Here is an 11930-nt window from a genome sequence, read left to right on the forward strand (position 1 = left end):
GCTTGTTAGGCAGACCTTTCAAATACTTTTGAAGACTGCTGGAGATCAAGGGCCTGTAGCACATTCTCTAATAAATATGTGACACCATTCCCTTCCATGTGATTGCCTGCCTGTTTGTGGATCTCCATCTTCAACTAGTTCCTGCTTGTCCTCTTCCATATCACTTCCTATCATTTAATGTACTATTATCCCTTCCCAATAGCTTCTATATCTGGCCTGCTGAACTGCATGTCCTTCCTGCCCTGAGATTGGAGCTCCTCCTCCAGGTATGTGTCCAACCCCGTGTCCCAGCCTCTCCCAGTCTTTCATCTCAACACCATAATTAATGGGATTAGGTCTACTCATTACAGGAGGTAAACAGTATATTTCTCTTTCTAAAAAACCCAGAATAGAACCTAAATTTAGTTATGTTTTATAGCTCTATGGTTCTGAATTGATTTTCTTTTAATGAGATGAAAGAAATGGAATTGCAAAGCTGCCCAGTTGATACACAAACTTTTATATCCTTTTCTGCAAAGACTGACAACCTTTGGACACTTGCCCTCCAATTTCCAAGGGCATAAGGATCACCTGAGAGTTTGTTCAAGTCTGGTGCTCTCCGCACAGACAGCTGTAGGCTGTGGGTGAGATGTGTGCTCTTCCTTTAATACAGACAGACCTCATTTTATTGCGCTTTGCTTTGCTGTGCTTTGCAGATGCTGCATATTACACATTGAAGGCAAAGCCCTCCATCAGCAAAACAGAGAACACAACTTGGTTTATTGCAATATGTGCTATGTCTTGACGGTCTGAAACTGAACCTGTGCCATCTTTGAGGTGTGTCTGTATAAGTTTCCCTCATTATTTTGATGCAGGTGTTCTGGGGTCCACACATTGAGATAAATTACTAAGATGAGTTAGAGAAATCTACCAATGCTCTTTCTAGTGTTTAAGGCAGAAAAATATGTGATTGAACCTGTCTCCATTTTTGATTGATCGAAGGAGAAAAAAGCAGCCTTCTAGGGTGACATCAGGAATTGTTTGGTATCTCATATGGTAGGAGGTCCCCATCTCATTGTTCTTAGCAGGGAACAAAGATTTTATTTTGATGTTCACACAACTAATTCCTGGTGGAACTTGGCTTGGTGCTTAATAAAAGGAAAGATTCTTAAAAAGAATGATAATTTTTAAACTTTAGCCCTGATATCAAATTGCTATTTGAGTTTTTTTTAAATGTATTACAACTTTTTGACTACAAAAATGGTACTTAGGAACGTAATGCTTTTTGTCCATCCATCCATTTATTCATTCGTCATTCAAATATTTATTGAGCATCTACTTTTTGCCAAACAATGTACTAGATAAACACCATAAGCCAAAATTACAATGTAAATTTGATGACACAAGGAATAAAAAGTAGAAACTATTCCAAGAGTAGGTCTAACTTACAAGGTGATGGGTAAAGAAATGAAAACTGGGGAGTATTTTTTTTTTTTTTTTAAGGATTCCCTCTAAAGATGAATGAGAGTTAGGCTGACAGTGAGGATGACTTCTTCACTTGAGTGCTTGATCTGAGAAGAAGCCAGGCCTGTTCAAGGACAAGGGAGAAGGCCACTGAGGGAATTGGTAGGGATTTGAGAGAAAGAAGTGGTACATGGGGCCAGCTCCAGAACCATGTGGATTATGCCAACACTTGTCCACAGTGAATCACCACTGATCAGGTTCAAAGTGAGGAGTAATGGAATGGTATTTTCTTTCAAGAAGAACCAATAAACAGATTAGCTGCTATATGGAGAATGGCTTGGCAGGGGAAGAGTAGCAGTAATAAATGCAGGAGATGTTAGGAAGCCATTGCGGTAGTCCAGGTAAGAAATGATGGTGGATGGTTCTATGGGATGATAATGGAATTGATGAGAATCGATCTCAGACATACTTTGGAACTTGTTAATCTATTGGATGTGGAGGCAAGTCCCAGGGATGAGTGACATTCTCTGGGTTGCTGGCTTGAGCAACTGAATGGAGGGTTCTGTATTTCACTAAGGGGAAGAAGTGTTCAGGTAGGGAGCTCACACACTTAGCTCTTGTTGAGAGGGGGTCATCCAAATGGAGCTAAGTAATCTAGGACTCCAGAAGAGTCATGCATGGAGACACATTTGCTGAAGTTATGGGATTGGATGGACTTGACTGGAACTAAGTAGAGATGAGGAAGCCGTTAGATATGTTGCTTAGAAGGGGATATCCGGAGAACACAGGGAGGGACTAGCCGTTGAGAGAAGAACATTTTTTGCCAAGAGGAAAGAAGGGGAGGCTAGATGCAAATGCAGGTAAGTTTAAAGGGATTCTTCTTTTTTGATAGGAAGTTAGGGGCTATTTAATGTCTTCTATTTTCTTGGTGAAGACAGAGGCAGGGTCAGCTGCTGAGATTAAAGAAGATGGAATTGATATCAGAGCTTTGAGGAGAGGCTAGAGATTGAAATGTAGTGCCTTTTGTGGACACATGCCAACACTCCCATTTTTCCTTTTCCCAGAGTGCTGCCATCTTGTCCTGGTCCAGACTCAGCACCAAGACAGCTTATGTCTGTAGCAACACACTCATGGATGGATTTGAAAGGTACACTGTGCATGTTGATTTGGTCTAGTATTCTCAAATTTTTATAAGCCTCTTATTTTTAAAAGTAACTCCAAATATACTGTTCCTCCACTGACTAAAATGCCTTCAACGACACTTCAGGTCATAAAGCACTGAATTTGATTCTGCTGCGAAATCCACTCTGTGTGTGTCATATGTTTCTTTTCTCGCTGAGCATCCTTCCTTGAGAAAGTGGCCTTTGAACTCAGACCAGGCAGGAGGGCATCCGTGCAGGAGACCCATTAAAAGCTTTGAAGTGGGTGGTGGGTCGCCCTATCTTTGCTGACTGTAATGGTTGAATTCCATTTAAATAGAGACCTATAGAGATACCTATAAAAGACTTCCCTCTAGTGTAAAGTTTATCAAGAACTGGTGCTGATGCTACATGAACACGTTTGTGGATTGGTTCTTTACGCATCTTACCATGCTGAAGGGTTTTACAGTGAAACCTGTGATGGTTACATGTAACAGCTGCTCGGAACTAACTAGTCATACTTGTGACTTGATTTGAAGCCCAACTGTGCTGTAAGTAGGATTAATGTCCCTGTCTGTTTTTCCATCCCTAGTGCATATTTAACCAAATTATCTTTTTCCCTCTTGATTTCATTTACTCATTAGCTGTGTTGTAATGAAGAGTCCACAGTGACTAATTCTTCAGGCTCAGTAGGAGGCTGAGATACATCAGTGCCTGCGTGAGTCTGTGGTGTAGAATGGCTTTCTCTTCTCTCTCAGGCTGCCCCTGGAGTGGGGCAGAATCACAGCCTGCCATTTAAATGTGAGGAGGAGCCCTCGTAGGGTTTGTAGAAGGAAATGCCATGGAAGCGATTATGGGAGGATAACATTGGTCCTTGGGTGCTAAGAGCTCTGTAGAAAATATCAAGGGAAATAACAGGACTTCATTTACTGAAGGCAAATTCATAGAAAACTACTCAGGGATGATGAACAGATTGTCCTTTCCTAGTTGCTTTGTTTTCCTTCCCCTACTTACTGCTCTCCAAGCTAATGTAAGGGGAGCAGCTTAGTTTTTGTGTTATTTTTCATCTTCCAATATAATTTTCTTTGATTTTCTTCACTGTGAGGTTCCCAAAATTATCCTATGTCTTTGTTTTCCAGAGAACTCCAGCATTTGCTTTAAGGCATGTATTTTGTTATCCTCTCTGGGCCCACATCGCTCATTCATTTTTCACTCCTTTTATTGCTCACACATGTCTTGAAACACTTTAACGTCTACCCAGTGTTTTCACCAAAATCATGGCTCCCCCGTAGGAAGAAAAGCATCTTTGAACACCTCAATAGGAACTAGGTTAATATGTCAGTATATTAAAAGAACTTGCCTTCATAAAGAGAACCATATTAAAAAGAACAGTAATCAATATGGGTGCAATTTTTGTGTATTTTGGTCCCTGAATTTCTTTCAAGGGATCTTTCAGAACTGAATGTTCTGCCCCCATTTAAAGTTAAACTTGGCTCCATCCAGAAATTCAGTTCTTGTTTTCTTAAACACTTGATGGACAAACTGCATGAGTCTTTAAAGGTCCAAGATGTGTCCTCTCTTCTAGGGGCAAGCCCTCTTACCCTAGTCTAAGGTGGGACTCCCCCACACAGTTCATGGCTTCAAAATGACATCCATCAACCTCATCTTCTTTATGTTAAAAAAAACTTCACCCAAGGATGTTTATTGATTTTAGAGATAGTGGAAGGGAACTAGAAAGAGAGAGAGAAATATCAATATGAGAGAGAAAGGTTGATAGGTTGCCTCTCGTACATGCCCTGACTGGGGATCGAACTTGCAACTTTTCAGTGCATGGGGCAATGTTCCAACCAACAGAGCAACCCAGCTAGGGTTTATCTTCCTCATCTTTTTTAATGGAGGTGATACCTCCTGCCTTCTCACAGGCAGCTGTGGTATGCCCTTGGTGCTTTGTGTTCAACTCTTTTACAGCCTTTAGTAAATCTGTTGTAATTCTTTAAAAGTGATTTTCTTTACACATTGGCCTGAACTTTAAGAACTTTCATTTTCATATTTTTATGTACATTTTCCCAGTGTCTAGTACAATGCAAGCACATTGTAGGGACCCAAAACATTCTTCTGAATAAGAAAATTCAAGTCAATGCCATGCATTGAGATCTATACATAAAGCCTTTCTCTTTGGTGGAATAGAAATGAAAAAAATAAGTAAAAACTTAAAATCTCTTTTGAGAGCTAGGAAAAAAGCTAACTATTCAGAACAGAGTACAAAAGTGAGATCATGGGGATGCTGAAGAATCATTGGAGGGGAAGATTAATCTTAATATGAAAACTTGAGAGGTGTTCTTCAAGGAAATGCATTTCAGCTGGCCTTGAAAGATGGGACAAATTTGGGCAGGTAGTCTTGTGAGCTGCATAGCCAAACTCAGAGAGCTTCCCTGCCCACTACTATGCAGAGGAAAGAATCAAGGGGAATTGGACTGATTTGTAATACTCTTAGCAGAAAGGGTGAAGGTTTGCCATTCATAATTAATAGAATAAATATCAGAAGTTTCTCTTTCATCAGATTTCAGAGTTCAAGCAAAGATCTAATAAATAATTCATTAATCCTAAGTGTTATCTTCATCTGTAAGTTTTTCCTGGATTTTGAAAACACATCATGTAGCAATAGCCATTACCTTCCCTTAAGCATTTTCTTATGGGAAATAAGGCACGTTGGAATGATCTTTCTGCTTAGTATAAGTAAAAAAAATGTATAATTTGGTTTTTATAATTTGACTCATGATTTTAAAAAAGAAAACAAAGAATGCCATATAGACATGAAAGGTCACACTGTGTCCCAGAAGCCAACATCCCTTGATCTTTTCCATTCATGATAGAACTATGGTTTTTGGTGGTGAGGAAAGAAGACTCACTGCATCTTCTGTCCTATTTTATCTTCTGAGCCTGAGCCAGCAGAGGCCCTGAGTTAAGGCTCTGGGTGTCACGCAGAGAAGTCTCTGTGAGAGCTTCATGAGGCTGTCTGGATGTTCTCCAAGCTCAGCAGTACACAGGTTTGGTGCATCTGGCTCAAAGCCAACTTGCAGCCCATGCACATGTCTCAACAGAGTCAATCTTCTTCCCTTTCAGTCCTTCCTCCAGTAAAACACCTAAAGACCTTTCATCCTGAGGTTGCACAATTAGTCCTTCACCTTTGGATTGGGGAATGCTTTACTGGTGTCATCTAACAAGGGCTGATAATAAAAAATGATTTATGCTGTACATGCTACCGGATCAGAGATGGTTCAGTGTGGGAGATCAACTTGGAGTTTAAAGACTGCCAAGTAGCAGATCTCAAAAGCAGGGGATCCTCAAAAGGATATCATAAATAGGATATGGATTATAGGCAGTGACATAGAAAGAAGGGAAACTTTCTGATCCAGGTTACAATGACACAGCATGAATACCCTTTCTAGAGAATAAAATTGTGCCCCACCTAGATGCCTTTGGCTCCACCCTCCAGCTTCCAGGTGTTTTGCCACTGGTAACTCATTCCCATGACCTTCAGAGGATCATCCATGGAGCCAGAATTAAGAGCTGGAAGAGCCTTGGAAGAGCCTGGAAGAGTCCCTCCTCCTTCCTTCTAGGCATCCTGTAGCCTACAACTGAGTAATGTGGGAGAGAAAAAAAGCTCATGTTTTTGTGGCCTCCAGGTGGAAAAACTGTGAAATGTAAATCATTTCCACTCCCAGCTCCCATCAGGCTCAGGCTGGGCCTAGGACTTCCTCCCTGAAATGGACTCTTACCTGCCTAGGCCACCTTCTCAGTCTTGTTCCTTCTAAACCTCACTGGTTTCTTCAGATCACACATCCTTAATAAATTACTTGTATCCAAATCCTTGGCTCAGGGTATGCTCAAGGAAGAACCTGGTTTAAGCTATCATTACCACACAGACTGGGAAGAATCCTCCCCCATGCCCTTTGTTTACAAGAAAGTAAAAGAAGAGATGCTTCATTTGTTAGTAAGATGAGTTGTTACAAAAGTCAGAATTATAATTCTGCTTATGTCTGCTACTCTGTGAAAATAAATCAAAAGAGTAATAGCAATACCACTGAGTGCACCTCAAAGAATTGTAGATTTCAGAGGATAAATATAGCCTACTTCCCATCTTGATTTAAGCACCACATTACATTTGTTCCAGGTTACGTTAACGTTGAAAGCAGATGAGCCAAGGAGATATAAAAAGATGACCTTCTCCTTCAGTAAATAACATAAATGTAACTTCCGCTGATATTTGACAGAATAATCTTTATATATCCTGCCAATAATCCATTTAAAATTGGTGTGGTCACTGCAATTGCCCACACAGCTGAGGCAGCTTCCATTGCTTCCTGTGGCTCATGGAGCAATCACGTAGCAGACTGAATGCTAGGTGGGCTCCATCCAGCTCACTGTTAGCAACAGGGAAAGAAAGAAAAGTGATTCAGGAGGCCAAAATGTCATGGTTGAGATTGAATTACTCCTAAGGAATAGTGTCTAGATTGATCTCTTAATAAAGGATCAGGATACAAAAGAGGAATGCCATCAATTTCAGGTCTTGATAATGAAGGGGAGGAGGGCTAAAATACACACATTTTCTTATTTCAGAAGCCATGTTTTTCCTTAATACTGCTTCTTACATGTGGGATTAATATGTAGTGCTTATTAGTATTTATTTGTTTAACCTCCATGTTTCTTTCAGCTGTGGGTTGTTGCTGCTGTGTTTCATTCTGTTTCATCTGAATGTTGCCTAGAGGACTGTTTTCTTTTTCTTTCCAAACTCCCTGCAGAATGCACTCCAGGATCATCTATTCACTCTCGTGAAACAGATGATTACTGTGAAATCATGTTTGCATCAAGGTTTATGATTTGAATTCTTATTTACTCTAGAGTATTTTGATATTTAAAGGAACCCTGCAGTGAGTCTTATTTATAAAATGTCTTATTGAATTATGCAGGCAGTTTCCAGGGCTGTTTGTGTGTGTGTGTAGCAATTAGTCTTTTTTACATGGTCTGAATTTCATCAACCAGGGAACTTGATTTTAGATGTACTGCCAACAAATATCGATTTAGTGCAAACCATATATTATCCAAATCCTCTCCCCTTTACCTCTAGAGATTTAGGGATAATCATCCTGGAGTCCTTGCCATTTCTTTCACTATGAAAGCTGAAGGCCGCACATCAATTCCAATAACAATCACAGAGGGTGAAAATGACCACCGGGAATGTCTTTGCTTCTCTGTGTCTGATTTGTAAGTTTTGCACCACTTGGTAGCCTCAGCTACTTTCTCCTGCATGTTCTCCCATAGTTAAAGCTGTCCCTCTTGTCCAATTGTGATAGCCTGGAATTAGGGTTATCTCTGGACCTTTTTTCTAAAATCCTTAAAGTTTTAAGATATATATATATATTTTTTGTCAGAAACAGATAAACTAAGCATAGGGTGTTGGGTATCATTTAACAGATCTGATATTATAATGGATATAAAGAAAAGCATTGGATTGTTTTTTTTCTTCTCTGTAAGATGACTGCCTGGTTTCTAATCTTTAGGGCAGGCATCCATAATTTAATGAAATAGGGATAAATTTAGGTGCAAGAATTCATGAACACCTGATCTTGAAATTCTCTTTCTTAGTCTGTTTCCCAAGGCTCTCGAACAAGCTAGTTTCTGCTCAATTCGAGAACATGCCAGAGTTTGCAGCAGGTGGGGGATGGGGGTATGGGGGGTGTGGCATTGGCTTTTCAGAATTTAACAGTTGCTGTGCAATCTTTTGCTCTTAGTCATTTCACAATACTGTGGATTTGAGCTTTTGGTATTTGAAAATTTATCATCCATTCATAGTGAGCATCTGCTGCAAGAATAGAGCTAGAAATTGGCTCCTTGGACTAATATTTCAGCATGGGCTGCTGCTTAGACATGGCAGACTGACAAAGGCATTTATTCATCTCCACCACCTCCTTAAACCCAGCCATGATTAAAATGGAGAGGGGAAAACAGCAAATGAGAGATATCCAGAAAATTTTGGAAGATGGAAGGTATGTAGAGAACTTCTCCCACCCTCTACAGCCAGATAACTCTTCTTCTACTCTGGAGAAGTTGAATCAGGCAGGATATGGTCTCAAGGTAAGAACAACTGAGAATAGATAAGGGTGATGGGTGCATCCAGAAAATCCATGGTTAAGTGAAGATTTGCATGTAGAAAAGGAATACCTTAGTCCCTCTCTCCTGCTTAGTATCAGTATATCTAGAAGTCACATTAATATTCCTCAAACAGAACATGTAAGAAATTAGTCAAGAGAAAGATGTTCAGAGTCTTACATGTGCGTGACCCAGAGAAATGGTCAGTTTTTGCTTGGTCAGTCTATAGTAAAGCTCATAATTCAACAAGCTCTGCCCCTACCCAGGGGCTTCCAAACATGCTTTTAAAATATAAATGGATTTACTAAGAATCACCAGAAATATGATTAAAGTCCCTAGCATGAAAAACACAGGCGAAAACAAAGTGAGAGGAATTAGGGGAAGAAATTCATAGTAAATAGAGAAATGCAAGCAGCAAAAGAAGGCATCGGGGGAGAAAACCTAATATAGCCAAAGAGATAAGAAGAGATTGCATTTATAAAAGAGGAACAGGATAAGATGAAAAGGGGAACATTCAGAGAAGAAGAAAAGCTCCTGGAAATTAAAACTGTGATGGAAGGTATAATTGAGGAAATCTTGAACAAAATAGAAACAGCGTCACCAACAAAGTAATGAAAAACAGGCAAATTGATAGTCTCAAATTGTATAGAAAGAAACTAATATCATTTGAAAGTGATGAGTTATATTCTTTCTTTCCAGGAATTATTTCCCTTATTAGTCTTTTTGTCTTATCCAAGTGCTTTGGGCTCTGATACAACTCTGAAGAGTGATAGCAATAGCAGACATCCTTGTTTAGCTTCTAACTAAATAACAAATGCTTATTATCTGGTTAAACATAACTCCTTATATTCCTGACTTAATATTTTTAGTCATGAGTATTGAATTTGGCAAAATAGAGATTTGTAAATCTCCATTCATGTGTAAATATGTCCCTTTTGCTTTTAAACTGTTAAAATAAGTACTATATTGGCTCAGGAATAGATTAGACCCAGGGTGGAATAAATTGTAATAAACATGTTTTTACTCTAAAGGATATTTAATATAAAAAAATTAAAAATAAGCACAATATTATTGATGCTGTAGTCAGTACACTTTTAATGATTACTTGTTCTTAGCATCATTTAGGATTGAGCTAATTTGATAGAAGAGAAAGAATTATCTTGAACCTAAGTTGTTAATCTAAAAAATTTGTTTAAATCAATGTGGTGATATTTTGGCATTATCAAAGTCCAATAAGACAAAATTATAAAAACTATCATAGTCAATAACTTCAGTTAGGTAACAGAAAATCACATTTGTCTTGTATTTGACTCTGCATATAAGGTAACTTACTGATTATACGTATATTTTTACCTGTGTGAACAGGCCCCACTGTGAGCTAGGAAACACAGATCTTCCAATATTGTGGAACAGAAGAGGCTTATGCTCTGAAGTACTCAGAGCGGAAAATGAAGAAATGAACTGAAATGTAAGTACAAGATTTGTAACTACTTATAAGATATCTGAAAAGAAATACACTGGAGTGGTAAGAACACTTAACTCTGGAGCCAGACTGCTTGAGCTTGAATCCCACCACTATCCTTACTGGCCATTAAGAAAATACTTGACCTCTCTGAACTTAGTTTCTTTCTCTTTAAAATGAAGTTATAATAGGACCTACCTCATAGGGTACTGTAATGATCAAAAGAATGAATATTTCTAGTCCCTTATGGGTGTACAAATGTCAGCTATTGCTATAGACTTGTTACAATTTTACACTGAAACACAGGCATCTCTTTCTCTCTATAGGTTGCCACCCAGGACGACTTACAGTTTTCTCTTTTCCACCTTAGGAATTAGTATGTGTGAACACATATGTGTATATTGTACACTCCGTGTTAGGCAGAACAACCCAATGAATCATATTAGCAGATCCTTGTTCTGACAGCCCCTATGTAATAAAACCTACAGAAACTGGATTATAAGGCCATTGAGTGGTTGCCTCTGTTTTCTTATGACAGCAAGTTTCCTACATGTTGGCAAACCTCCTAGTGTGTTTGGAACAGAGCTCTATGCCAGAACCGCCTTGCTTTAAATTTACCTTCTATCTTGAGCTGTTAGGCTTCAGGCTTGGGCTTTACCTTTATGGAGGATATTCAGGATTTTAGGAGAAAACTCAAACTGTGTTGCACAGCGGTTTTTAGCCTTTCTGGTAAAAAGGCTCTCATTAAGTCACACATCTGTGAAAACAATATACACTTTCTTGAGCCTAATAAACAGCAACAACATCCTTTCTTGAGCATTGAATAATCTTAGGTTTACCTTTTATTTTCATGCCATAAGTTTATTTACAAACGCATTTAGCATGTTGGGTTCAACAGTTTGATCCATTTTTCAAAGAGACCTCACCTTTTAAAATGGTTGTCTTCATATGTTTCACGAATTAACTAAAACATCCTTATTTCTTCTTAAGCAGTTGGTGTCTTACTATAAAGAAAGGTGCAGTAAGTCCAAATCCAAAGCACAAAGTCATCATAGCTAGTGACCGCTACTTGTTTTCCACCAAAAATGGCAAATTCTTCTGTGGGTCCCCCTCAGAGTGGACCATGGAGGCTGTGAACCTCCAAATGCTCTGTCCCAGCACGGTGCTGTTGGAAGTCCCACAAAAGGTGCAGAAACCAAAAGCACAGGAAATGGCAGCATCATACCAAGTTCTTCTTTCATCTTGCGCCCCTTCAACGAAAAGAGTAGGTTTGCCTTTCATACATATTATAATTGTGCCCCTCCTTCATAAACTCTAACTTCAGAATTTAGAACCAATGGAAATAAAACACTTTGTAATTTGGATAGAGAGAAATTGAACACTGGTAGTGTTTTGAAATGTATGTCCTGTGTCTTCTCTTAAAAAACAGGAAGTGACCTGCTGCCCAAATGATAGGCAGTTAACTTCCATCTCTTCTTTCTACATGACCTTGGGGCAGGCCTAGCTCTGAGGAGAACTGGAGTGGAGTCTTTGCTGTTTTCTGTACAACTGCCTCTTCCTCTTCCCAACCAGAGTCCAGCAGCTCATATTGGCTTTGAACTCCACACTGCTCTCTAATATAGCCTGCTCTCTGGAGCTTACCGAGAGGAAACAGAGTCTCATGGACTTGGATGTGATGCTGATGTATTGGTTGTTTGAGAGCACTGCATTTTCAGGAGTCTTAATTACCATATTTT

At 39.2% G+C, this 11930-nt stretch overlaps 1 pseudogene; it reads right to left on the minus strand.

Moving 5' to 3' along the window:
* Positions 1-11169: 11169 nt before the first annotated feature.
* Positions 11170-11475, minus strand: LOC150001492 (cytochrome c oxidase subunit 7C, mitochondrial pseudogene; annotated as a pseudogene).
* Between the last annotated feature and the right edge of the window lie 455 nt (positions 11476-11930).

This window comes from Furipterus horrens, unplaced genomic scaffold, assembly GCF_987537825.1.
Source record: "Furipterus horrens unplaced genomic scaffold, mFurHor1.1.pri manual_scaffold_9, whole genome shotgun sequence".
NCBI lineage: Eukaryota > Metazoa > Chordata > Mammalia > Chiroptera > Furipteridae > Furipterus > Furipterus horrens.